This window comes from Dipodomys spectabilis, unplaced genomic scaffold (genome assembly GCF_019054845.1).
Source record: "Dipodomys spectabilis isolate Male_0828 unplaced genomic scaffold, ASM1905484v1 ptg000301l, whole genome shotgun sequence".
NCBI classification, from domain to species: domain Eukaryota; kingdom Metazoa; phylum Chordata; class Mammalia; order Rodentia; family Heteromyidae; genus Dipodomys; species Dipodomys spectabilis.
Genome location: NW_024870978.1, coordinates 7381671 through 7396146, shown reverse-complemented (window position 1 = coordinate 7396146; position 14476 = coordinate 7381671). Strand labels below are relative to the sequence as shown.

At 36.3% G+C, this 14476-nt stretch overlaps 1 pseudogene; it reads left to right on the top strand.

Moving 5' to 3' along the window:
• Window positions 1-6475: 6475 nt before the first annotated feature.
• Window positions 6476-6575, top strand: LOC122127535 (annotated as a pseudogene).
• The last annotated feature ends 7901 nt before the right edge of the window (window positions 6576-14476 follow it).

Below are 14476 nucleotides of genomic sequence, written 5' to 3'. Positions count from 1 at the left end.
ATGCTTTATTAGTTGTTAACTGGGACACATCATTAAATGGAGATATAATTTAATACTTAAGTATTGGTACTAATATTATCTATAATTTAATAATATGCAGACATCTCTCTTTGTGTCTACAATATTTATATACAGAAATCTCTATCTATTTATAACTTGTTCACTCCTGGGGCTCGGTGGTTCAGTGATCACCTAGAAATCATGAAGCCCTGTGTTCAATTCCTCAGTGCCACATAAATAGAAAAACAGGAAGTTCTGCTATCTTTCAACCAATTGAGTGCTAGCCTTGAGCACAAATGCTTAGGGAGAGTTTATAAGCTCTTACTCAAGCCCCAGGACTGCCACCAAAAAAGGGTAGGATGTTCTAACTGCAATTATAGAAGGACATAACTTCAAATACCTCATTACAGAGCAAGCTAGGTGTGTGGTGCTTACAGCTGCCACCTAACCTGACTTAGGCACATGTAAACCACTGCAACCCAGCTCCATGGGTTACACATGTCATCCTGGCTTATGCCCGTCATCTTAGCTGCTCAGGGTGTTTAAACCCCAGTCCTGGAAAGATGTCTATGAGACTCTTCAAAATATGGCTCTAAGTCATAGAGCTCTAGCCTTGAGCAAATATCATTAGAACAGTATCCCCATGCTTTCAGTTCAAGCCCCATGTCTACCTCCCCCAAGTAAAAAACCACCCCATTAAACCATTAGATGTGAACTTGTATGGTTTGTGAAATTTTCCTTAAAGAACGGTGATATTGATGAAAGCACCCAAATTTTAATGACAGCTTGTGGAACAGAGCTATGTGCTGAGTCTTCACAGGGTGCAGTGTGCTGAGTCCTGCATTGGGTGCTAAGTCTTTCACAAGATGCTGTGTGCTGAGTCCTGCAAAGAGTGACATGTACTGTGTCCTTCACAGGGTGCATTCTTACATCGTGCCCTTGTAAGGGATCCACAACTGAGATGATTATGCAGACAAGAATATTGAGTCTCAGATATGCTCCCATGGCAAGTATAAAATTATGTATTACTGAAGACTAGTGACTTGTCTTCTGTGGACAAATGTTTTCTTTTTTTCTGTCATGATCCTTGAACTCGGGTTCTAGGTGCTGACCCTTACCTCTAGGGCTCATGGCTAACACTTCACCACTTGGAACCATGGACCCCCTTGCAGCAGAAGCCAAGCCCAAGGGGTCAGTAGCTGGTCTGTCATCCCGCCTTCTCAGGAACCTGAAATCTGAAGATCTGGGTTCCAAAATATCCCAGACACAAAATGTCCCATGAGACTATTATCTCCAATTCACCACTAAGAACCTGAAGTGGAAGCAGGGTGCTTTCCTTATGCTGGTAATCCTAGCTACTCAGGCGAATGAGATCTGAGGATCATGGTTCGAATCAAGCCTGGGCAGGAAAGTCTTTGAGACACTTAGCTCCAATGAACCACCAGAAAACCTGAAGTGGCGTTGTGGCTCAAGTGGTAGAGCACAAGACTTGAGCTGAAGAGTTCAAGGAAAGCACCCAGGCCCAGACTTCAACTCCTACAACTGACAACAACAACAACAAAAGACAGAAAACACTAACAAATCTGAGGTAGAGGTCTGGGAAAGTGCATTAGGGATAGAGTGTTTTGCATCTATGAAACCCTAGGCTTGATTTCTCAGGACCATATCATTAGGAAAAACCCTGAAGTGGCTCTGTGGCTCCAGTGGGAGAAGGCTATCCTTCTACAATAGAAACTAGGTACAGTGCTCAGGTCCTGAGTTCAAGCTCCAGGACTCATGTATGTGTGTGCGTGCACACATACCCCCATCCCCCCACCCGCACCCCCACACAAACACACACACTCACAGACCAGAAGTGATGTTGTTACAAAAAATGGAAAAGCACTGGGCTTCTGCACTGTGCTCCTGCTCAGCACAAAGGCCTTGTGATCAAAACCTAGCCACCCAAGGCCCAACAAGGAGAGGTCAAAGGTTTCAAAACCTGATGAGCTTCACCAGCCCTAGATGACAGGAAGCTTTGTGATATCCAACATGTGCTTGGATTTCCCAAACCTAGGAGAGGCATCATAGGCCCATCATTGCTCCAATGAAACATTTCATTAGATTCAGTGCCCTAGTTGTCTGCCAGAAGTACTCCTGAATTATATTGAGCACTTTATCTGAACACAAAAACAGAGTCTCACAAAGGCAGGATAAGTACACATAACTTTATCTGCCATGGAAAGTGGCACAAATGAAAACTTGTTGTTAAAACAGAGCACTGGGGAGAGAGATAGCTTGGGGTACAAAGATACCCTTTTCTCCTGACCTTCAGAGCACGCCCACATTCATCCTCACTAACTGGCTCAGGTGGAATTGTTTGTTACCAAGCTGTACAGGAGTGAGGCCTTTTGTCTGCCTATCCACACAATGTGAGAGACTTCTTCCAGCAGGCCTGGGATGCAGAGAAACCCTCAGGTTACACTGGGAATAGTGATGAGTTCCCAGGAACATGCACTGTCTTGAAAGAAGTCTCTGTGTTATGAAATTATTGTATTGAATACAAATTTCCTAGCTTGGTGCCATTCATCATAGCTATTCTATAGCTTCACCTATAGGAATACATCCATACATAGACAATGACATGGAAGTACAGGATCTTTTTGAGGGGGCAGGTCCTGAGGTTGAACTATGAGCCTAGGCATTGTCCCTGAGCTCCTTTTGCTCAAGGGTAGTACATGAAGCTTGAGTCATACCCTCAATTCTGTTTTTTTTTGTGATCTCTTAGAAGTAACAGTGTCATAGACTTTCCTACACTGGCTGGATTCAAGCTAAGATTCTCTCCATCTCAGCATCCTAAGGAGGTGGGATTACAATCAGCAGCCATTGACATATTCTTTCCTTTCTTATTCATTTTTTAATCTGGACAATCTGACTTCTTAGCAGAGTCATTCCAATGGTTTGAATTAATAAGTAAACTACCCAATGTTTATTATAGTTGCTTTCTCTCCTCATCTTCTTCTCTGGTCACAGGTTTGAGGCCAAACGTGAGAAATGAGTGTCACAGTATTTTGGAGCAAATATCCACAGGATATGCCAATTCTGTCACTTAGCATTGAGCTAGAATTTACTGTCTCAGGATGAGAGGACCGAAATCTGGAGTGATCCTCATACTGTCTGCATTGCTCCTTTTGCCTATGAAATGATCTAATCATTATGAATGTTTTGTGTCTCCAACTTTAAGTATCTAGAACACACTAGAAGCATCTTTGTGTTTCTGTTTTTCTCTAGTACCTCTCGAGATTTAGACTAAGGATTTGTGTGAAGCAGCTCCTCTGCGAATCCCTGAGAAAAGCCACTTGAAGCCTCTTCAGGAGATCGCCATTCAAAGCCAGCTGAGCAGGAAACTTGGTGAGACTCTTATCTACAATAAACCACCAGTGAACCAGAAGTGGAGCAGTGGCCCAGAGGGTAGAGCTCCAGCTTTGAGAGAGAAAGCTGAGCAGGACGTACAAGCCAGACCATGCATGAAAGCCTGGGAGTTGATTATGTCCAATTAACGACCAGATAGCTCTTCAATTACTTTCTGTTGGCATGTTGCATGGGCCTAGGTGAGAAGTCTTGCCCCTGTTATCTGATGATACAGGTAACTGGGACCTGAGATCCTAGGACCCATGGGTCCTACAGAAGAGAAGTATTTTTTAGACATCATATCAGCAAAATTTGGGCATAATCACTGGAATGCTTCAGAAATATGGAGAAAAACAGTATGGGACCAGCGAGTTAAAACAATAAACAGAGCAGCAGAATAAAATCCCATATAGATTAGAGGAAAACAACACTCAGTTTTTGCTATGTGAATTCAGAAGGCCATGTACACTTAGAAGGTATCACAAAGTTTGTACCTAAAATATTGCATTGATACATTTTATATTCTGATATATATTCTAAACCTAATTATTTATATTCTAATTGTATTGATTGGAATAAATATCAATTTATTTGTCAAATTATCAAATAATTCTAGTAACTTTCATAGTGTGAAATATAAAATCATCACATATAAATGTAAAATATATAACTATATATAATATAATGAAAAGGCTCATGTTTTGCATTGTTCTGTTGGGGTTAGGGTATCAAAGGCAACTCTGTTTTAAAGTATTATTCCATTATCTCTACCTCAGTGCTTGGTAGAGTTAAACCTAAAGCTTTACCATTTGTAGATTTACAGCCTGGATGCAAGAGGAAACACTGTGGTTAAAACATTAGCAATTTAGGGAGGTTGAGCTTTTCTTCATGTGTCTATTGGCCATTCTTCTTTCTTCTTCAAAGAAGTTTCTCTTTAAGTCTTTAGCCCACTTATTTATTGGACAGTTGTTTCTTTGAGTATTTGTTGTTGGGGATTTAATTTTTTGAGTTCCAAGTATATTTTAGATATGAGACCCGTGTCCGTTGTATGGCTAGTGAAGATCTTCTCACAATCCGTGGGCTTTCTATTGATCTTGCTAGCTATGTCCTTTGCCATGCGGAAGCTCTGCAACTTCATGCAATCCCATTTGTCCAACCTTTCTTTGATTTGTTGTGTTTCCGGGTCTCTATTAAGAAATTTTCGGCCAGCGCCAAGGAGACCTAGGGTTTCTCCTATTCCATCCTGTAATGTTTTCAGAGTGTCTGCTTTGACTCCGAAGTCTTTGATCCATTTGGAGTTGATTCTGGTGTAGGGTGATAATGCAAATCAAGACAACATTGAGATACCACCTCACCCCAGTTAGAATGGCAAAAATGAAGAACTCTAATAACAACAGATGCTGGAGGGGATGTGGACAGAAAAGAATCTTACTGCATTGTTGGTGGGAGTGTAAACCTGTTCAACCACTTCTCAAAAATCTTCACATACAGCTCCCCTATGACCCAGCAATCCCACTTTTGGGCATTTACCCAAATGTTTACAAACAAGACCACACGATAGCTATCAGCACACCTATGTTTATTGCAGAATTATTTACCATAGCTAAGATATGTAACCAATCCAGATGCCCCTCAGTACATGAATGGATCAAGAAAATGTGGTATATATACACAATGGAATTCTATGCCTCCATCAGAAAGAATGGCATTACCCCATTTGTTAGGAAATGGAAAGACTTGGAAAAAATTATATTAAGTGAAGTAAGCCAGGACCACAGATACCTAGGTCCCATGGTTTCTCTTATTTGCAATATCTAGTATATGTATGAGTCAAGCAGAAAAGATCAGATAATGTGATGTTAGGAAAATGAATCCTTAGATATGTATTTAAATGTTTTTTTTCTTTCATGCATTTGTTTCTAACGCACTTATAAGATTATCTTTTTGTTGCTTTGTATGTCCCTCCCCCACATTATAACCCCTGCTTTCACTATATTTGATGTCGGTATAATTTGTGAAGGAGAAGGGGAAAAACAAGTCGTTTAAGGATACAGGTGGACCTGTTGCAACAATGAGAAGTACAAGTTGTCATGTCAAAAAAGAGCTTTATAACTTTGGTTGGGAGGAGGATTGGGTGGGGGTCGGGGGGAGGCTGGGAAGGGATGTGAAGGGTAACAAAGGAGGAGGTTGCAATACTTGATAAAAAATGTACTCATTATCTTGCCCATGTAATGTTACCCCTCTGTACATTTTGTTCACAATAAAACTAATAATAAAAATAAAAATAATAAAAATAATAAAAAACATTACCAATTTAAGGCCTAATAATGAAGAGAAATATATGGACTTCTCTTGCAACTATGAAAATATTTGGTGATAAAATGGCAGTAGTGTAAGTTCCTGCCTTTTTGGAAGGTAGACAGGCCAAGACATTAGGTAATCATGAATATGAACAATTTTTCACTTTCTTGGTTTTAGCTACATTTGAAATGGTAGGTATCATAAACAATCATATTTTGATAAAATGCCTTCTAGTATGAACAGTTCTGGCTGAACTGTTCATCTCTCTAATGATCCCTTGTAACTAAGATTAGATTTGTTCCACTAATACAATCTATGCTGTCAGAGTAAGATATTCTGGTTGGTCTATTCTTACATGGAAGAAGGGTAAAGGGTCAGGTAGGCATTTGTGCCAGTAAGACCTCATTTGGGAAAATCTCAGCTCCATATGTTTAGAAGTAGCTCTTAAACAAGGCTTACTTTGAATCCATTGGCTCCACAGATCTAACACAGTTGGATAAATAAGTACTTGAAAAAGCCGTCTCCTTTGGACTTAGCTATTAATACTTGAAAGTTTGATCAAATTCTAAGTGAAAAAGACTTAAAATAGTCATTGACAAAAAAATTGCAAATGTGAGCAATCAACTGAACAACATATTTTTTTCAACTATTCACAGAATTTTAGGGAAATAAGATTAATAGCATTTTTAGGAACAATAAGGTTTCCTTGTTACAAATAGGCACCTAAGCATATAAGCCTGTATAAATATTTCATCATTAGCTACTAAAATTTAGAGGATACTACATTCTTCAGCAGCTTGTATACCAAAATTACAACAATACAGAGATTAACATGGCACTTGTACAAGGATGATATGAAAATTTGTGAATTATTCAAAATTTTTCATTCTTCAGATGCAAGAAATGAAAAACAGCTATTAAAAAGTTGATTACAAAATTACAAGTGTAACAACACATCTAATTCATATAATTAAAAGTTACTTTGACATCAGTGTATTAAATTTTCACCTTAGAAAAGCCTTTACATAGCATAACCTTTACACAACTTTTGAAATTAGACAACATTGTTGTTTTATCCCAAAGAAATATAATACTAAAAGGACCTAGGGGAAGAAAACGGAATCTTAAACTGTTTCTGTATGGAATGCAATCTGAAAGGACACATTAATGAACCTATATGTTATAAAACAATGTAGAATTTAATGTATTATATCTAGGAGAGAATAAAATAGATTATGGGCACTATACAAACATAGAATATAGAATATTTTAAAATATAATTTTTCAGACAAACACCGGAAATATCTTTAGTTTCTATACTACTCATTTCAACAGATAAGTTAAAATTATTTCCGATCAACAAAATCACAAACTCTGCATAAATCATTATAGATGTATACAAAAACTCTTGAATACATTTTGACATCAAAAGCAGACAATTCACTTTGAAGAACTCCACAGAATCCATGAATTGTTACTATAAGATGTTGTTATTTGGATTGTGAAAATATGTTGTATTGACAAAAAGGAATTAATGACATTTTTGAAATTTAAGAAAATTAACCGAATGTTTAGGATTTAGGAGAACAATTTGTACAGCCTTCCACAACTTCAAAGAGGTAGTGATACATACTTATCCTTTTGGTAATATCAAATGCAGTTTCTTCCAAGTGGTTCTTCAGACCTGGTTTGACATATTGGTTCAACAGTTCCAGTGTATTTTTGCTATCTCAATTACCAGCAGCAAGATGCAAGGGGGTCAAAAAGCGTTTAGTTTGGGCATTGGTATCTGCATCATGAAGAAGAAAGAAGCCACTCTGGTATTATTACACGTATATGCACTGTGCAGGGGTGTCCAGCCATCTACAGTTATTGCATGTGCCCCTTGAGCCACCAACTCACGGACAATGTCTAAGTGTCCACTGTAGGGTTCCCGATGAAGAGGGGTATACTCATCGTCATCCCTAGTATTCACATGAGTAGCCTTTTTGGAAAGTATTCTCTGCACTGTAGTAAGCTGGTTATTTTCAGCAGCCCAAAGAAGAAATTTGCTTGAATCCTTCTCCATTTTTTTTCTTGCAATTTTTATCATCCCTCACATTTTCATCTTGTTCCTCATCTTCATTAGAATTGCCTAACCAGATACATTGAGTGCCAGTGGAAATGAGGTGTCCATGTATTTCCCTAATAGTTCATGTTGGTTGAACTGGTCAGAAATATCTGGTGAATTCTCTGCGTATGTTTTTTCACCATGATTTATTTTCTTTTTCCATTTTTACTATTCGAAATTATTCTAACTGGAGATTAGGGAATAAATGGAGAGCAGAGGAAAGATGTTACTCCATATTCAAAGGTACAGACTGAAAATGAGGACCAGTGGTGTCCTCATGTGCAACTTATTCTAGGAATGAGAAAATGTGAAATAATGCCTCCTATATAAATGATTTGGGAAATGGCAGTGCAGAAAGTGAAATGATGCAACCCAAAATATAAAACAATATAAATTATGATAATTATGGAGCAATCACATTATCTATGAGAGCCATGAAAGACAGAGATGAGCTATCCACAAAATCCATGCCTCTGACCAATTTATAGAACAAGCAGAAATTTTTTTTAAAAAAAAGATGGAAATAGAATTTATGTATTTACTTGAAATTAGTAAATACATCTTTAATAGCCTGCATAAGAATCTAAATCCTTGATAGCACTAGTAACAGATCTGACTGAAATCAGTTGAATCACACTTTTCCTGTACAATGAAGGAATAGGTACAGGCTAGGAAAGCAGCTAGAAAAGGCAGGCTGATTGTATCTGTGAGAAAACTTTGTGGAAACTGGTATTGAGGATTACTTACTGGTGACCCACTTGCACTGGAAGCATGATTCTGACCTCTTGCTTGCTGATTCTGAACTATTGCTTTGATCATTATATTCTCCAAAAAGAAAAAGTCAGAATTGATAACAAAGGACTACTAATACAGTTTGACTTTTCATTAAGCATCTTCAATCATCAAAATCACACGAAGACAATAGACAGGCCTATTTTTTTAGATGTAAACAAATGTCTTTAAAAAAACAAGGAATTTAAGTAGTCTTCCAAAGGACTTCCATTTTACTTACTGCATTATACATTTTTCCTAATGTTGAGTAACAATAAATAATGGATCTATTAGAAAGCTCTTAAAGCTCGTCTGTTCAATACTGAGTTCTCTTACACTATATTATGCTATTTTTTTGTATTGTCTTAGGAAGAAATTTACTTTACTAACTTGAATTTGTGACAGGACAATATCATGACTGTACATCTTTCTTTTATACTCTCAGTTTTACATTATTATCTAAATATGTGCATTAAATAAGAATAGAGGAAAAAGTAGAAGCCACACTGGTGGATCATGGCTTTAATCCTAGCTAATCAGAAAGAAGAAATCTGAGAATTGTGGTTTGAAACCAGACCAAGAAAAAAAAGTCCATTAGATCTTGATTTGAAAGTAACCAGCAAAAGCTAGAAACGGAGCTATGGAGCTAGAAATGGAGCTATGGTACAAGCAGTGAAATGCTAGCCTTGAGAAAACTAAAACAAAAAAATGACAAATTCTGAGACAGAGCCAGGCCCTGACTTCAAGCTCTAGTATTAGCATCAAACTAATTAATTAATTAATCAATTAAAAATAAATTAAGTGGTCACATGTGGAGAAAATGCTCAGGGATATCACCCAGGCTCTTATTTCAAAAACTACAATCTACCGAAAAAATCTATTTAAATAATACCTGTGTAAATAGAGTATTTTCATCATGCTCAGTTATTTTTACAAGGTAACTCTGTTATGTCTGGAGTACCACATAACATTATCACTTTAGTAGAAAGCATTGAAACATGGGTTCACTCTATCTCTCTAATGGATTTTTCTCCCCACAAATACTCAAATCTTACAATTATTCCAATTCTTTGAAGTCATAGCTTTTTTCTTTAACATCCATAATATTAAAGTTTGAATTTAGTGTCTTGTGTCTCCTAAATGGGTGTTCTTACCAGTTTGTCATGCCCCCAGCCCTAAATTATCCAGATTAATTTTCAGATAGAATCTGGCTTCCTACTTGTGTATGATCATGGGCTCAGTCCACTTGATGTTATTCTTCCTGGAATTTAGATTAACAGGTGTCTGGCATTGTGTACAGATCTTTATGTCCAGTCTGGGCTTTAACCACTATCCTCACAACAGTAGACTCCCATATAGTCAGGTTTTTCATAAGCTTACCATAGCTGATTTTTTAAATAAATCTTTGCATTTCCTGCAGGTTCTTGAGTACTGAATTAATTTGTGTTTTCTTTGGGTTCGTTTGTTTCATTTGAATATATGTATTCAGTGGTTCCTCATTTTTCCTTTGGTTTCTTTCACTCAAGTTCTTACCTAAAGTGCTGAGAAACCAATTCTTCTTTCTCAAGATAGTCAAGCTGAACTTTATTTATTCCAAACCAATTTCAGTAATATTTAAACATCTTCATATCTAGGAATGGTACACAAATGCTTATCACTGAGAAGGGTCTTTTTATTTTCACAGCAGTCTTTGGCATTCACAGACTTATCATGAATTATACAAATATAATAAAACTCAGATGCTTGCCAGGAGGAGAAAAACCTATTACTAATTGTTTGACAGAGGCTTCCCTTCCCGTGAATGAAATACGCTGCTTGATGCAGGATTTCACAGAATCATATTGCTAGGGAGAGCCTAAAAAATCAGGTAACACTACAGAGTTGAGGGAGATTACTTGACCTCCTGAATAATTTACTTTTATGTCAAATAAAAGCAGGCTTCCAAAAAGAGAGTAGACTTTAGAGAAACATGATGAGTTGTATGTAAATAGGTGCTTAGCTGACTTTGTTGATTGGTGAACTAATACAGGGAAATAAAGTACAGCACGGTAAAAAAATAAAGAACTCTGCATTGAAATAATCATTTCTGTGTGTGTGTGCATGCACACATGTGCGTGTACACACACACGCATGTGCATTGCTCATGCATGCATTATTCATTGCTGAGGCTTGAGAGTGCCTAGGCACTATCCCAAAGCTTCTGGTCAAGGAGAGTGGTCTACCACTTAAGCCAATACTCCACTTATGGTTTTTTGGAGATAATCACATGTATTGTCATGATTGGACTGGCTTTGAACAGTGGTCTTCAGATCTCAGCCTCCCGAGTAGCTAGCTAAGCTGATTCAGTCTCTGAGTAGCTTGTTAAAATGCTGCCTGTACTCTATGCTTCACTGCTGTTTTATACTTTTCCTGAGGTAATCACAAGTCTAAGTCATATATGTCTAATTGTTTAAAAATATTTACTGCTTGGCACCAGCGCTCCCAACTGTACTCTTAACTACTTACGAGGCTTGAGAACAGAACCCAGGCCACATTTTAGTGGACTTCCTTAATCTATAACTGGGTGCACTGGATCATTTCCACCATCTTGCACTATTTAGAGACTAAAATTGGAAGGACTGCAGGATCAAGGCCAGCCATGGTAGATAGTGCAACTCTGATGCCTTTGATGATGGGAAGGCTAAAAGGACAGATCAGGTGCATGTTCTTGTGGAAAGGGAATCCCTACCCTAAAATTAACAACTGATATGATGCCTGCCTAGCAAGAACAATACACCAAGTTGAAATCCCCACCAAAATAAGTATATACCTTAACATCCAAAAACATCGTAGAATCTGTTCTTTGCTCTAATATAATCTTTATCTGATTATCATATGATATGGCAGAATAGTTTCTTCGTTAAACTTATGATATATTTAAAAGGACCTAGAAAATTCTTCCTCACTTCTTAAGTGCAAACGAATGGCAAATTGCCTCATTTCTTACATATTTGACTACCACTAAAAATTCGTCTAATGATTATTATAGTAATATATACTGATTTATTACTTTACTGTGTAACAGTTTTTTAACTTTTTGCTTCTCTGTTGAAGTTTAAGTATTTAAATTGTATCATCAAAATATATTCCTTGTGTACTTGGGGCAGTTCTTTACTAAGTTTTTAACCAATGGGTTCTAAGAATTTTTGTTATTGTTAAAATATTGTACAGAGGGGTTACAATTACATGGGCAAGACAATGAGTACATTTCTTATCAAGCATTGTTGCCTCCTCCTTTGTTTCCACTTCCCATCCGTCCCCATCCCCTCCTCTCCCCCCCAACCCAATCCTCCGCCCCTCCACAGCCAAAGTTGTAAAGTTTGTTTTTCGACATAACCTCTTGTACATCTCATTGTTGCAATGGGCCCACCTGTATCCCTATTTAAATTATTTGTTTTTTCCCTTCCCCTCCAAAAATTATACCAACAGCAAATACAGTGAAAGCAGGGGTTATACCGTGGGGGAGGGACATATAAAACCACAAAGAAATAATGTCATAAATATGTTGGAAATAATCGCATGAAAGAAAAAAATTTGAATACTTATCTTGAGGTTCATTTCACCTAACATGAACTTATCTGACCTTTCCTACTTGACTCAGACAAATACTAGTTATTGCAAATAAGGGAAACCATGGAACCTATGTTTCTTTGGGCCTGGCTTAATTAAGTCAATATAATTTTTTCAAGTGTTTCCATTTCCTAAAAAATCGGGCAATGTCATTTTTTCTGATGGAGGAAGAGCATTCCATCTAAGAATTCTTAATTGGTATATTCTTTGGTTTATTTTTAATTTCAATTTAATTTTATTGTAAAGGTAATTTACTTAGGGGTTACATTTTCATAAGTAAGATAATGAGTACATTCCTTATGGAAGTAACATTGTTATCCCCTCCATCGATTTTTTTGTACACTCATACAACTACTGATGCTTTTGCAATTGCTATTGATCAATGGGTACTTTTTCTTTCTTTGTTCATGCATTTTTATTATAAAATTGATATACAGAAGGTTTACATTTACTTGTCACCTAAAGAGTACACTTCATTTTATTATCTAAATTTCAAATTTTGAACTTAATTACTTATTTTCTTTTGTTTCATTAGGGTAATTCTTTTTTCAGAGCTGTAGGATTAGTTAATTTAATTGCATGATTTTCACACATGTAAATTAATCAGACACATATATTTTGCTTTTAAAATATTTAACATGTGAATAGATAAAATTATTTTCTTAATTTTATATGGTTGGTGAATTTAAATAAATTTATTTTCTTATAGTTATAAACATATTTTTCCAGGTAACAAATACTAACTGTATTTTCAAGAAACACATACTTTATTAAGAAAGGCTCCATTATCTGGTCACTTTTTGAAAATTTACTTTCTTGTACTTGAATTAAAAAAGTTTGAGCTGGGCATGGTGATTTGTGGCTTCATTTTCTAGCTATAGGAGGAACTGCAAATAGGTTTGTAATTCAGGAGAGCCTGGGAAACTATAAGACCTTATTCTAAAAATATCCATAGTGAAATGATTAGAGATATAGCCATCAATAGCAAGATATGGAGCACGCACCTGGATATCATATTCTAAATCTTGAGTTAAAACACCAGTAACCTCAATCTTTTGTCAAAATAAAACGATACATGTTTCAAAATGTTTATTACTTAAAACATGTTTGCAAAGGTTCTCATGTGTTCTATTTCTTAATTTTCAATTTACTTATTCTATAAGAATCCAAGTGTATTGTCTTTTATTTCTCCTAAACTTTTAAATAGTATGAGCAATATTATTATTTCATATATTAACCTTCTTTTAGTATTTGTGATAAATTCCTCGGTTTAATATAATAATATCAATATTCTAAATGTGTGTACGTGGTGTGTGTGTGTGTGTGTGTGTGTGTGTGTGTGTGGTTGTGTGTGTGTGTATGTGTGTGTGCTTTGTGTGTACTTTGTAATGTTGGGGGGGGTCAGATCCATGGTTTCACATATGCTAGGCCAAGGTTTTTCCACTGCACTATACTGTCTAGTTGTAATGTAGTGTTTTTAATTATGACTTTTAAATTTTCATTACTAGTGACTTTTCAAAATTATATATGATAAAATGTGATCCATATTCTATCCACGTTAGCAAATTTTACTGTTATTTAGAATATTTCTACTGCCTTTCCACTTTCAAACCCTTGTGTTTGTTATTGATAAAGGTTTTACTTTGCTTCTTTTCTCTCTTCATTTTGCCATTAGACTTACTTATTCTTTCTCTTATTTCTTTGGAAAATAATTATCATATTCCTATTACAATTTCTTTACATTGTAAGAGGTCTATATAATGCTTTATTTTCTATTTTATTTTTCCAATCTTCTCTGACTCTCAGCCCACACTATTAGGTGGATTAAAAAGAAACTTGTTTCAGGACAGTTGATTATTTTCCTGCTTCTCTTCTCTGTCGTCTTTCTGTCTTTTGAAACAAAATACTAATGGCATACAGCTCCTATATGGTCCATCATTCTGTTCCCTCTCACTCTTCTCTGTAGTACAGCTCTCAAGTCGTTATCATTCAGGTATATTATGCTGTAGTGTTATCTAAATTTTCACTCATTCCTAAATTAATTTTAGTGGCTTCAAGCATTCTCTAAAGACATTTTTCTATATATAATCTCTGGGGCCTTGTGTTTTCACAAGGTGCAAAATATGAGTGACTATCAAACATCTAAATAACTGTGTTATTGGACATTGGTCCACCTGCTCAATAAACTCACATGTAAGTTCAAGGAATACAGATCATTCAGAACAATCTTGTAAAATGGTGTAGCTTGAGACCTCATACTAGATTTGAATCTTATTACCATGTTTAGTAGTGAGG